This window comes from Scaptodrosophila lebanonensis, unplaced genomic scaffold (assembly GCF_003285725.1).
Source record: "Scaptodrosophila lebanonensis strain 11010-0011.00,11010-0021.00 unplaced genomic scaffold, SlebRS2 tig00000061-arrow-pilon, whole genome shotgun sequence".
Taxonomy (NCBI): Eukaryota; Metazoa; Arthropoda; class Insecta; order Diptera; family Drosophilidae; genus Scaptodrosophila; species Scaptodrosophila lebanonensis.
The window spans coordinates 7040028-7055129 of NW_022060554.1; positions in this window are offsets into that span (position 1 = coordinate 7040028).

Genomic DNA, 15102 nt, shown 5'->3' on the forward strand with positions numbered 1-15102 from the left:
TAAACAAGAATACACCCACATAATCTCCCGGGTTAAAGAAGCGGATCGATGCGGGCGCTGAAGGCCACAAGAGCCGCCATGGGCCGGCTTAGTGTTTTGGAGTGTGGCAAATAAATTGACATTTATCTGTGTAACAAGATCAAGCATACGCACCGTCGATTCTCCACTGTTCTGGCTCTTGCGTCTTCAATTTCGTTCGGTGAGCTCAGCCGTGATTTCGGTTGGCGTTTGCAGCTCCCACCAGTGGTTGGTTTGCAGACTGGGTGCGGGTGTGGCAAAGCGTTTCTCTGTTAATGAGCCATGAACCAACTGTTCCGTTCAAGTTTGTTTTTTTCTTTTCTCCAAACTCAGTTTTATGCTAATCGGTAAGTGGAAAAGTTGCAAGACTATGGCGTGCAATATATTTATTTTCCGCACTGAACCCGCCAGTTTAAAGAGGTTTCATGACCTGTTTTCGCTTGACAAGTGACGTTACAAACTAAAACGGAAACCATAATCAAAGTATTCGCGGCCAGAACTCACAATGTGCTCGGCATGCGTCATGTTCTTCCTAAATACTCTTGCCGCTACAACTTGACAGTTGACGTACCGATTAGTGCCGTGGTTGTACGCGAATAATGAACGCCTCCACTTAGAGCGGGTTCCACTGTCGGGTCTAGACGCAAAGTATAGAGCAGCGGAGTTGAAATTTCGCTTTGCACAAAGTTTACAAGTTTGAAAAGTTGCGAATTTCAAGTGATATGAAAACTTAAAACTGACTAGACCCATTGTTATTTATGAACTGGTTCAGCTTTATGGGAACGGGGAAAAATGAGGTTTTTACAACTTATTGTTGTTAATCACTAGGGTGGAGTAATTCATTAAATCAAATTAAATATATAAATATATAAATAAAAATATTTATAGTTTTGTTATTTGTTATTGGAGATTGCTGTACGTACTCGGACCAGCAACAACAGCTCCTGGCAAAGCATGGTCAGAGAGTGCTAGTCTAACTAGTTTATGTTTATGTTTATTTTATTTTATTGTTTTCGTGGAACATTTCTCCAAATAAGGCACTTAAGAGTTATTGGCTGAAGCTTATTAATTGTACTTCATGGCCATAAGTGTACTATAATCGCTCCCATTCTCTGTCAACAGTTGTTGACGCCAAACCGATGGAAAATTAATTAACTTAAATAGTAAATAAAATAGTGCCTAATAAAAAATTGTTTTTTTTTATATTTCATTTTTGTTTAATAAATAAGTTATCAATATGCCGTGTTTCTGTTGAATTTTCATAGGAAGTAAGTTTTGCAAAACTAATACACAGAGTATCTGGCACGCAAGTTTTATGAAATTTATAAAGGCAATTCATAACTTGATGGATTTTAGTATTAAAAATGCTTGTGAAAAATGTACAATTTGCCTTTTCCAAATCTCGTACTTAGTATATGAATCATTTTAAAACCTTATAGAAATACAAATATGTCGAAAATTTCTCGTTTAAATCATTTTTTCACAAGATGAAGCAACTATCAGTTGAGCTTTCGCTGAAATAAATTAAACGGAAATAGTCAAATGTTTATTTCGTCTTGGTAGCTCCGAATCTGGTTCACTTCTCGGATTTTATAAATTAGCCCGGCTGTCAATTCATGTTTCATATGCGTGTGCGCTCTTCTGACGTGTGGTTATTAGTCAACATGTTGCACATGCAACTGGTCTGGCGCAGTTGAGTTGTTGCAACCGTTGACAGTGATGAAAACGTTGCTGACAGGTTACTTGAAGTTACTGATAAGTACATAAGTCGACGGCAGATATGTACATATATGTGCTCATGAAATTACCTGTCACTAAATTGAGTAAAAATTGAGTGATACCAACCATTGAATGAAAAACGTTTGTGGCTACTTAAATAAGTTGAGCATTTTAAATGCCACTCTTAAAATATTGAATTTAAACTTAAGTGCTATGTGCCACTGCTAACCCACATTTCTTGATTTCCTTTGCAGAACTATGTCATAAATCTATAATTGCCCAGTAAAGAAAACACCGGAGCACCCCACTCACATACAGCCACAAGCTAAGAGCAAGAACGTAGGTAAGTATTTTGATATCGCACGGAAATGACACATAAAACCAATTTGAAACCTTATAGCTTTAGCCTCGGCAAATTTAAAGTATATGCCATCTAATTTCCTACCAAACTAGCGCCCTGCTAAGCAAAAATGATAGCATTTTAATGCAACACGGAAATGCGCTCAGCACTCAGCACTCAGCATCCAACGCTCGGCCAGAACCATGGACAGAATCCATTTGGCAAAGGTGGCTGTCATTTCCGCCAGAACGAATGAACGGACAACTAGTGACAATAACCACAGAGCGAGCCGGGAGTGCAGAGTGCCTGAAATGGCAACTGGACCAGTTGCATTTTACGTCTAAACTTGTTACCTTTTTTCGCTCGTGTGCCTGCAAATAAAATATACAAGTACGACTAAGTAGGCAACAGTTTTTGCGTTTGCCGTGGCGAAAGTTTTGTTTCGCAACTCAATTTTGAGGCATCACAAACAACACTAATTCAATGTCGGGTAAAACCAAGAAACGATCAAGCAGCAGAGCAACAAGTCGACAATCGATATACTGTCGCTGGCAACTCAAAAGTCTGTAATCCGATTTAGGTTTTCGTGTGGGAGCTGCCCTGTTTTTGTGTCTTCGCACTCATCATAAAGGCTGCCACGCCCACGCCCATGCCCATTCCTATCGCCATTGTCCCATGTCCGACCATATTCAATGTCAGAGGTTTTTTCGGTGGTTTATTGTTTGCCAATCGTGGCACTTTTCATGTCTTTTATTTACAAGTACTGCTTGTGTGTACTTTTCCCAAGGCTTTGTTGTTCCTCACAGTTGCTCATATTTGGTGTATTGTAGAAAAGTCTTGTTTTCGACATGCGGGGCAACGCATGGCAGCCGATCTACCCGCCCGCCTGCCAGATGAATTTAAATTACTTTTACGTGCTTTTGTAAACAAAGAGCAACAAATCGGCGTCTATTTGGCCCACTCTAGCGATATGCTCCTCCAAGACCCCATTTTTCCTTTCGCTCCTGTGGGCCGTTAGACGAATCATGAATAAATAAATTATATGCGAATAGATTCAATTAGGAGCGAGCATGCATGAGGCATGTAGCTCTGCCATTTTTGGCTTATTGTCAGGCAACGCTTTTGGCTATTTTAAAATGTGTGGCCATAAAAAGGCAGTCGCTCAGGCCAGCCAGCAGGTAGGCCTGCTAGTCACTCAATAGGCACTTTATTGATTTTGGTATATTTTTAAAAGGCTTCCGGTTTTTTGTTTTGCTCTTGAATGGGCAATTAATTCACTGACTTTCAGCTTGAATTTTTAAATTTGCTATTTGAAGTAATTTTTACAAAACAATTCCAAATTTAATTCTCGAAATGTCTTTCATATCATTACGTTGAAATATTTTATGTAAGCAATGTTTTTATACCCTGTACCCAAAGGGTACAAGGGTATATTAGTTTTGTGCGAGTGCACATGGAACACACAGAAGGAGGCTTGGTAGACCCCACAAAGTATATATATTCTTGATCAGCATGACAAGCCGAGTCGATATAGCCATGTCCGTCTGTCCGTCTGACCGTCTGTCCGTCTGTCTGTCCGTCTGTCTGTCCGTCTGTCTGTCCGTCTGTCTGTCTGTATGAACGCAAGGATCTCCGAAAGTATAAGAGCTAGAATAACCAAACTTGGTATACAGATTCTCCTGAGACCGAGAAAGGACAAGTTTGTTCATTTTTTCTGATCCAACCCCCCACTCCCCCCCTATTACCAATTTTCTATAACTCCAATAATTCTTGGAATTTTAAACTTAAATTTGGTAGTCACATTAGGTTAGTAATTATATATCCGTATACCAAGTTTCATTATGATAGAATGATCAAAAAGAAAGTTATAGCCATATAACCAGGCCCAATGCACACATACATACATATGTACAAGTACACAAACACGCATAAGGCACGATTCTGATGTAAATGTAAATGTATGTATGCATGCATGGAATATTTTATATTTAATTAGTTAATATTTAGTTAATTAATTAAATTAATTTAGTTAATTAATTAAATTAAATTAATTAATTAATTAAATTACTTTTTTGTGGGGTGGTACAGGGTATTTAAGAGTTGAGCCTGCTCGACTTTAGCATTCCTTTCTTGTTCTATTTTCATTCAAATAGTTGCTACCTATTTCTGAGGTATGGAATTGTTTTTGCTTTTTAAAGAAGTCTGCGTAATTTTAACTTATATCTAAATGCGCGAATATTGGTTCAATGTGAGCAAATCAATTGCAGTAAAGTACTTGCATTTCAAATTCCCTCATATGGAAGCATTCCATTAATTAATTTGGCCGCCTTCGACAGGTTTCCTTTAAACTTTGACCGAGTCATTCACATGCATTGGCCCATTTTTCAAGTGTCTGCATTCAATTAACAATTGAATTTATAGGGAAGCTGTAGAGCTCCCTTTGGCACAATCCCCCAAAAAATAAAGAACTCGACCGACTGCCAACTGCAATTAAAAGGCAATGAATTTTGTGTGTGTGTGGGCGTGAATGCGGATGTGTGTGTGTGTGTATGTGTGTGTGTGTGGGGATATGTCGGGGCTTGCCTTGCTTTGTGGAGTGGGCGTGGCCCAGCCGTCATCGGGAGCAGTTTATAAGTAAGGCACTTAACTTAAATTGTGTTCAACAGCTGGAAATAATTTTCACGGCTAAAACGGCAGGCGACATACGAGTAATGCTTTAGTCTTTCTTTAATTTTTTGCTACGCTCGCCTTTTTGCTTTTGGCGTTGCTTTACGCTTTCCACGCTTTTGTTTTCAGCGTCTCCGCACAAACTTTGGATGCTGGAATCCGAATAGGAATGATTATAATTTATTGATTCTGTGCGCAGCAGCGGCAGCGTCAGCGTCAGCATCTGGCGACGTCAGTGAACAGTGAGTGCTAAAAATAGTTTTACATGTTGCAGTCTCATGCCACTTTAAATTGAATTTGATTAAATTTCATTTGCGGGACATGGTAGGCGCGCAGCCGTCGCAAATGTTGCCGCCCCGCCGCCCTCTTTCGCACCCCAGACATCGCGTTTGAAAATATTTCGTTATTTCCACATTTTATGACAAAGCGGAATTTAAGATGTCTTTGTTTTGTGTTCTTGTCTCTTGCTGCCTCCTTTTGTTTTTTCTCTTTTTTCCCCTCCACGAAGCAACAGCTGTGACCTTCCTCCTGCTGCGACACCTCCCCTGCCCCCAACCCCTACTACTGCCATTGCTGCTAATAAAATTATGAACGTGTTAATTCCGTCGACTTATTTAGCTGCCAATTAATAAATTTTAAATTCAGTTCTCTGTCACATTCTCCCCAGTCCTCAGTTTTGCGTCCGTGTCTTGCATATTAATGGGCATTTGTTACATTTTTGTGCCACTCGCCTTTGAAAATTTATGGGCACAGGTTAAATTCTTTGGATTCTTGCTGCTTGTTTCTCCGCTCGTGCAGACCTTAGTATATTTTCCAAAATTAATTTATGGGGATGTCTACAATTTTCCAAACATCTTCTGAAGGCATTGCCAAACAATGAAAATGTTTTCTTTGTGAAAATTCATATCTGAATTTTTTTATTGTATTGTGTTTTGATCATTATAAGGCGTATTATGCAATGCATCGAGATATGACAGCCATTCATATAATTTCATCATCAATGTTTTCTTTTATAATGATTTCTGAAAACAGAGTGAGTTCTACTTTTGGCCCACATTTTACAATTTCCTACCAAACTCCACTTATATTGAGTAACAAATTAAATCTGAAGTACTTTATTTAATTCTGCACGAGGTTATAATAAAAATGTAAAAAAAAATGTAAAAATAATTCAATAGATTTCAGAGAACTTCCTCTGATAGTTGTGGGGGCTCTATTTTCGACCAATCAAATATAAAAAGTTAAGTGACTTAATTCTATCACTACAACATACAATAGGTCGGCGCAAATCATAACAGATTAGACTCTTTATCATTATTTTGCTCGCAGACGGCTGCTCTGCAACTCTAATAAAAGCTCTTAAAACTATGTTGGACTTCAAATTATCCGTTTAACTTAACTAATATGTCTACTTAAATTAAGTGAACTGCATTCCCAGTTTCTAAAAGGGCTTCTAGATTCATGTTACATTCTTATTAAATCATATAATTCCTATCTGTATACTTATAATAATTATGACTGCAAACCCTCATTTTGAGCGAGAAGACAATGTGCAGTTTAGTTTTCTTTATTGATCAGAACAATTCGAATTTCACACATCGAATTCGAAACATCTGTAATTTATTGCTTTTAAATTTGATTTCCTTTGTTATATATGCCATTTAATATATATGGCGGAATAACTTAAACACAAGCCCACTTAGCCCCTTCGCCCTCACTGACTAGCACATCACTGACGAGCATATTCATTGCTCTAGGCCAACCCGTTCTAAGCGATCTCCCTGAGTTACCAAAATTTGAGATCAGGAAAATATCAAAATTCATCAAACTTACCGGGTTTTTAGGGTGGACCCATAAACATGAAAAATACTATGACATAACAATCGACCTCAAAGGCCTACGTGGATGATTGAGGACCGTCATCCCAGCTATTGCATCCATGACCTAACTATAAAGCTCCCACCGATCCATAGTACAAGTATATATCTTTGTAATCAATAAAATGTTGCCAGTTTATTTTAGTTGAAAATGTTAACAAGTGATTGCTCTATTTAAATTTTGCCGAACTTGGCTTTACTTCGCTTAATACTTGTAATGTCTGTATTCCGAAATAATTTGTGCTTGTATTTATTTGAATTTGCTTAATAAAGCGCTCTTAATTTGCTTTTAATAACCGCCATTCCAAGCTGAAGGCGAAGCTTCGGTTCATACTTCCATTCCAACATAAGTAACCTCGTATTGATTTTTGGTAGTTGTCCGGGCCGAAAAGTACAACGCACTCTACGTTTGGCAACACGACACTGAAAAACTTTAGGCTACTGGCACAATAATTTGGCACGCAAACCTTTTTCTGCCATCACACACTGTATACATACATATACATATACTATATGTATAAACATATTTATATAATAAAGGAGACGTAAAGGGAGAAAAGGAGGAACAAACGCACCGTCATTTTGACTACTTTTACAGAACTTGACTGCCTTTCGTTTTATTTGTATTTTTTTGTGCTGGGCTTACACATAAAAAATTAAATGAAATAAATTTTGGAACTCGAGCCACTGGCGTCCATTATAAAATTGCCAAAGCGTCGGGCACAATGGCGCCAAGCGAATAACTAAGCCGTGCCGGTCGTGGTTTCTACTTGGAACAGAGTTCGTTTGTTTGTATGAGAATGTGCTTTCGGATATAGTGTTTGCAGTTTGGATAAACATATAACAATTACACTCTTTCCTGCGCGCTGAGCTATGTTTTTTCCCAACATATGTACGGCCGAGCAAAAGTCGCCTGAACATTTGCTTCAGGGCGAAAGAGCAGTCTCATAGACATGTACAAGTATATCTGTATGCACATAGTATAGCTAAGCAGTTATATGGGCCGCTTGTGTGCTAGTTAAATATTTAAGTAGATTCCCTTTTTAATTTATTTTAAAGGGTTCTCAGCACGGGCCACTCAGCGCAATGCGACTTGGGTCCCTCTATGCAAATGAGTGCCACAAATTGGGTCAAAGTTGGGCGCGAGCATGGACGTGGGCGCAGACTTCTATTTATGAGCAGCCACTGCAAGGGAATTGAAGTAGGCGCATATGAGCGATATAAAAGGGAATATGTGTAGTGGGAGTCATACAGTGAGACAGGGGGGCTGAAGATATGGGGATGGACTGTGCAGATATTCAACTCCTTTATACGATTAGTGGACGTGTGGCCAGTAAAGCAGTGGAATAATTTTTATAAAATAAAATGATTATGTAAACTGAACTATCAGATTTGACAGCTCCGTCAGCTAAAATCATATATTTGTGGCGAATAGCCTTTGTTAAGTTATTACTGAATTTATATTAAACTATGGCTAAAATCTAAACATAAATCTAACGATCAAAATTTAAAAAAAGTTGGATTTTGTAAATTATCTTCATTTTTTTTATCTACGTTGAAGATGGCAGACAGATTTATTCTTCTTAAACTTCATCTAATAAAATCATGCTAACATCGTGTAAATGCTTATTAATTGATTTTGAAATAAATTCCAAATGGCATTGTGTATTCAATGTGATCTTTGGAATTTTAATTTTAAATTTCATTTTTTTTTAAAGAAATCATAAGCTTAAAAGTCGATCCGGCGATCCTCAGAATATTGACGATGTTTTAAAGTAGATAACCGACTTTGTTTTAAAAAACAAAAATATTAAAATATTTATGTATTCAAATCTGTGTAGGGTTCGAAACAAATACAATACATTGAAAGCCGGAAATAATACAATTAAAAGCTGAAAATTAAAAATAAATTTAGTATTCAACATTGAATAAATTTTAAAAAAAAAAAAGTGAATTAAATTCCTAGAGCTTAAGAAATAATAGCAACAAGGAGTCATAAGAAATCAGTAATAAAGGAGTAGTGCTTAAAGAAAAACTTGCACTTTCTCGGACTTTATATTTTTTTGCATTCTGCAGAATGACTGATGGATAGATAGATACAAAGATCTGGCTGCCACATATATACACACTTACAATTACATTAGACTGTTTACTGTGGATATATTCATATACATTTTTGGTCTATCGACTTAAATGATAACTACCCCATTAAAGTTGAAGACTAGTTTTATAGTTAGAACTAGCTTTCTAAATTGTTGAGAACACTATTTTGCTTCCAGCAGAGACCTGACTAATTGAACTCTCCACTGCCAAATATACGTATGCATAAGTAGAATCCGGAAAACTGTAGCAATAAAAGAAGAATAAGCAGCCTGGGAAAATGGAAACCTGCGGCACATGTGCGATGCCAAAGCACTTGCCATCCTGACAGTAGAACAAAAATTGTATTTAATTTATATATACAAATATATACTATATTTTTTTGTTGGTCGCAATGCCAAGCGCATTCGTATCTCGCTTGATTTACAAAACAAAAGAAGAAGAGAGTGCAACACCACTTTTTTTAAATGGCTTAATAAGCAGAATCCCAAAACCGGAGCCAAGTGGCAAGGCACTCCTCGCGTCTAGGCGAGCCGAGCAGACGCCTCTGTGGCAATTGCAGACGCAGACGCGCCATGCGGCAAAATAAAGCAAAATGCAATAAAGCGAATAGGAAGAGAAAAACGTGCACTATATGTATGTAGGTATTTAAAAATATAGTGCTTTATATCTTCTATATGCATGTGTGTGTGTGTGCGTGTGTGTGTGTGTGCTGCTGGACGACTTGCGGCTAAAATAATGCGACAATTGCATTAAGTGCACGGACCAGCTAGCAGCAAATAAAATATGTTATCTTTATACTATGCAGTTGGTCTTTTCATTTTTTTCAGTTTTGTTTATTTGGCGCACTAAATGCCTTAAATGGAACAGATGAAGATGCTTAACTGATTGTTATTTGTCATGCTTCATAAAGTTATAGTTCATAGCCGGAATGAGAAAGGGTGCGGCCTCGAGAGATGGTTAAGGGCCAAAATATACTTGGTATGCAATGACAGAGACAAGCTGAGCAGATATTATAGTTTTCCTCTTTATATTTTTGTACATTATATTACAATATGCTATCCATTAATACCCTGTTATCCAATACATTATAAGCCCAAATAAAACTCTACAAATAGTAAGATCATCGTTGAGGTGTAATAATCTGTATGGTAGGAAAGAATCAATCTAACCATAGTATATGTCTGTTACTAGTTTGTCCCATTGGGGTACTTCGAAGGTATTTCTTACTAATCAAATGACAATCCACATAAACATAAACATACTTTTATATATGTATGTACATCGATTTATTTTTAGTGGTAATAATACGAGTAATAATAATAATTATATTTTTGACTGTGTCCGTCAATTAACATTCATGAGTTCCCCTGACCGTACCTTTACAAAACTTGTGGACCACTATCAATTTTAATAGGTTTTTCAAAATGGAATCTAATAAAGCAAACACACAACAACAAATTTGATGCAATTGCCTACAACTTAGAATGGAAGGTCCGATTCTGATATTTTATATTCACTTTCTATAAGTGCGTATTTAAAGAGCCTCCGCCAGAACTACGAAGGTTCGATTTTCAAAAAGGGGCATTCAAACCGCCAGCTTGTAAGCGCACAAGTCGATTACTTCTTAAGAGCCTTCTACCTACTTTGTATTTTAAGAATTGTCCTCTGTAAGCCGCCTATTGGCATTGTAAAAAAGACAGCTTTAGTGCCAATCAAAAAGTTGTACACCCATGAAAATGGCGACTCATTATCATGCACACACATTCATCACATTTTAAAGCTCCATTTAATTATATCGAAATTTTGCTTGCCATACACAAAAGACAATTTCACCTTAGTCACAAAATTGTGGAACCTCCCACGTGGGGGCAACGACGACTCCTCCAGAGTAAAATCAAGTTCATCTTGCGATTTGCAGACACCTGAAATTGTCAGACTCTTGTGAAGAGCAGGTGGGAGGGAAAGGAGAATAGGGAGGGAACGTGCTTAGCTCCCATCTAAAAGCTCATGTTCCAAAGCAGACGCTAACAAGCGCAGCTACCGCACCGGGCTAAATGCCATAAAAATTGAAAATAATAGGAAAAGCCAAAGACGAGCTCGATGTCTCGAAGTCACAGTCGAAGTCGCAGTCAAGGGCAGCAGCGTGAAAATCAAACGCTGATAATAGAAATAGCTGCGACGCTGCTGCTGCTGCTGCCGCTGCCGTTCTTGCCATAAGAGCCGCCCACATTTGCACGCAAAAAGTTTGCACATAAATTTAAAACAGCCAACGTCGAGAGGCACGGTGGTGGTATGAGGGGTTAAGGGGCAGTGGCACAATGGGAACGACAACGCAAACAACAACGTTGACTTTAAGGCCACAAATGGCTTGCACCGTCGCAGGGAGCGAGAGGTCAGGTCACCTCAGCTCAGTTCGGCTCGGCTCGGGTCGGGTGCTTTTTAAAAGGAAGCAGCAATCAAAGGTGAAAACTTTTTCCAACTACTATGCGAGCAACAGCAAAAAGTCAATATTAATATTCACTTAGAGGCAGCTCTCGGGCTGCAGAGCATGGGAAGGGGTCGGGAATGTGTCTGGCGGTTGACAATGGCCAGGCAAATGCCAAACAAATTGAAAATGCGACGAAAAACGTGCGACGCGCCAACTTTTGCAACTCAACGTGACCGAGTGCGTTTATTTTTATCAAGATTAACATTTCCATTTCGTTATTGGATAGGCAAACAGAAGAGCCGTCCCGAGCGCATCGTCTCTGGGAAAATTCACTGACGCTTTTTGCGTATTGCCCACTCGAAAGACAATACACCGACCGACGACGCACCCTCCTTTGAAGTGCAACACGTTCCTAAATGTTGTCTCTCATTTCTGCACCTTCTCGACGACGCACCGTGTGGCCTACAATTTGTGCATATTGGCTTTGAAAATACCAGGAGATATAGAATTACAAATTAAATATCGGCTAAGAACTAAAGTGGGATCATTCTTAATATATTTCTTCAAGTAGATCTTATAATGAGCAATAGACCTATTAAATACAAAGAAAGCACTACGATATACACAACATTGATAATTATATAGTTAAGCACTTAATATATGCTTGCACAAGGTAGCAATAAAATCTTTACTATTATCACAGATGAGAAACTTCATTTTTTATCTAGCTCCAATTGATTATATAACTTGGCCGTGAACAATCTCACGATGACTCTGTGAACTCACATTAAGGAAGGGTTGTCGAATTGGAATCGGAATTAAAGGCTTTTATATATAGTTGAAGTTCTTAGACATGTCCGACATGTTGACCTAATAGTACGTTTTGGATTGAAATCAGGTATATAAGTAGTATTGCTTTTTGTTTTGCTAAAGAAACATGTCTCGTTCCCTCAGACATTCCTACGCCAAATTGGTAGTTGGAACCACTGTGCTTGCCACCGTGAATTCGTCTAATAATTTTGCCACAAAAGACGAATTTCCGTTGTTGCTGTTGTTATTGTCTGCGCCGTTCGGTCCTCTGTCTAAGCGCCTGCCGTTTAATTGAGTGCCTTCGAAACTTTTAAGTGCTGTCCCCAGTACCGAATGCAGTGCAGAGTGCACAGACAATTCTGGCCGCGCCAATTTGGCAAAATACATAGACGCATATAGGCAGAACCATAATTAATGCAATTGTCAGCACTTTGCAGTTGACAGAGCAGTTTATTTTGTTAGTCAGCAATCAGTCTGTATTAGACTTTATTTTAAGGACAACATTTGACTGTGCAGTTTAAATCATTTGTTAGCTTTCGCGTACTTTTTTTCAGTTCATGTAATGCAGTAATAAGTGTTAATTTGTATCAAACTGAGAAATCAAAATTTTTTATTCAAAAAAGCAAAAAAAAAGCACAAAAAGGCAATGGCGCCAATTTCTGGTATAAGCTTTATTAGCCTTAATGCCAAGCTCCAATTCGCGTTCGTTATTCAATTACAATAACTAGAGGCACTTACAATTTTATATGTAAGTATGTTGCCATATTTAACAAGCCTATTAAACCAACTGCAGCCACTTTTGATAGCTCCCACTTTAACCCCAGCTGCCCTTTGAAACTGCTCCACGAAGTGCGCAACAAAAGTGCTACAACTTTCAACTTGTTCGCCTTTGATGGCACGCCCTTTGCCTTTTGCCCGATGTAGGCTCACTCAGGACTCAGAGCAGGCGCCCGGTTCATGAGTTATCAAAATATTTGCCACAATGAAATCATATTTGTATGCCATGCCCCCCTCTATGCCACTCCTCCACACGGCCTTCCCCCAAGCACCGACAAACATTTTGAAAGCAAAGTTGCGTTGGTGAGCTGGCGTGCGAAAGTTTATTAAAAACTTTGTGTGCTTTTGCTTTTTTTTCAAACAAATACACACACACACTCGTTTACGTACATGTGCAAAAAGCGCCGCCGCAAACAAACAAACCCGCACTCACACTTGTACAGAAATACACACAGACGTGACGGCACATACTTACTTATATAGTACCTCTCTATACAAACAGAAAAAATGGTGGAAAAACAAAAACTGCCATGTGAAACTTAATAATTCACACGGGAGTGAATTTTTCACAATTTTCGCTTTTTGCTGCCATGGAAAAGGCAGCTAGGAGGGCGGGTTGTGGCAGGCACTTGGTTCGTTGGCTGGGTCCTTATTTTCCACAAATTTTATTGAAGCGAAAAATATGAGCCAAGACTTCACCGACCTGCAATCCGGCCTAAAAAGTTTCACGGTGTGCGTACGTGTGTGTATGTTTGTTTGTTATGTTTGCTTTAAGCTTTTGTTGACATTATGAAACCTCGAAAGTTTGCGTTACTGTTTTATTATTTGTTTTACAGCTAGTTAAGACTATTGTTCGAATTGTCCGCCCGCCTATGGTACACTCGTGTGTATATGCGTGTGTGAGATCTTGCCATTGTTCACCACCACAAGGCCATGCGCTTATGACCGTATGTGTTTGTGGCGTGTATTTGCACTTCTGTATGCAAATCACAGTTTAGAGACAGACAAACAAAGCCAGCCATAACGCTTATCAGGCGACGGAGGACTGTGCAGCATGGAGGCGAAGCTCCACACAAAAAGACTTGCAAGTAATTTGTTAATTGCCTAATTGAGTGATTCCGGCGGGCAAATATTTAATTTAAATAAATGCATAGCTTAATGCCGGCGTGTGAATAATCCACTGAGAAAATATAGCTATTTGTGACCATACGTGTCGGACAATGAAAATTACTTACATGCCTAAAAGTATACAACACTTTTGTAAGTTCATTTGATGAACTGTTAACTTTACCGCAGCCAGCCACAAAGGAATTTATATTTCAAACATTAAGTTTGTTTAATTCGTCAAGAAATAGAAAAGAATCATAGCTAGTTAATTGGCCTGCCTTATAAGGAAAAAGTGTATGTTTAAAACGTGCGCCAATGGAATTTTGCCGCATTAGACAAACATAAAATTTGATATGAATTTGTTTGAATTTGTTTTATTTTTAAAACCATATAATTTTATAGCTTTGGAGCTAGCAAAATATTGTACAACTTTTTGGGGCAATTGCAACTCCCTTATGGTAAAAATACTTGTTATTATATAGCTTTTATCCATCAGTAAGAAGAAACCAAAAACATCTAAATATACAAAAATAAAAAAAAAGAATAATTAATGTTGAATCAAAGGCCATTGTCAGAGAATATGCTTAAGAATCGAGATAAGCAAAAGCTTGTACTGCTTCAGACAACTTGTACACCAAGCTATTTTTCCTCGTATAATATCCGAAATCCTTGTGACAGACCAAATAATATTAGCTGACGAGTCAAACCAAAATAAATAACCTCGCAACCTACTCCTTGAGCTTCAAGTTCATCAGCTAAATGCATTAAATAATTGCTCAAGTGGCTATAGACACACCTAACACGAATGCATAAGAATGTTCCGCTGCTCAACGTTTTTATTTTGTGAATTTGCAGTCCGTTGTTGGAAATGGCAATGCGAACGGGCTTGGCATTTTGTCAAAGTCAAAGGTCGTCGACGCTTCAGTAAATTGCAGCGCAAATTAGGCCATTTAAGCCTGAGTCGCATAAATGAATGCTGCGGCCTATGAAATGAGCTTTGACTGCCTTTGCACACCTTAGAACATTTTTGAATAAGTATTTTTTTGTGGAGCGTAATTCATAAAACTTTTTCCACCGGCATTTATTTAATATATACTCAACGCTCCCAAGATTTATGCGCATAAGTTAACTCACTAATATTTCATAGACTCGAGACGCATTGCGCAGCAAAGACGATCCCGCAAAGGCACGGCGGCTAAAAAGTGCTGACAACTTGCATGGAAAGTTGCCCGCCGACTTTCTAGACGGCGGCCTCG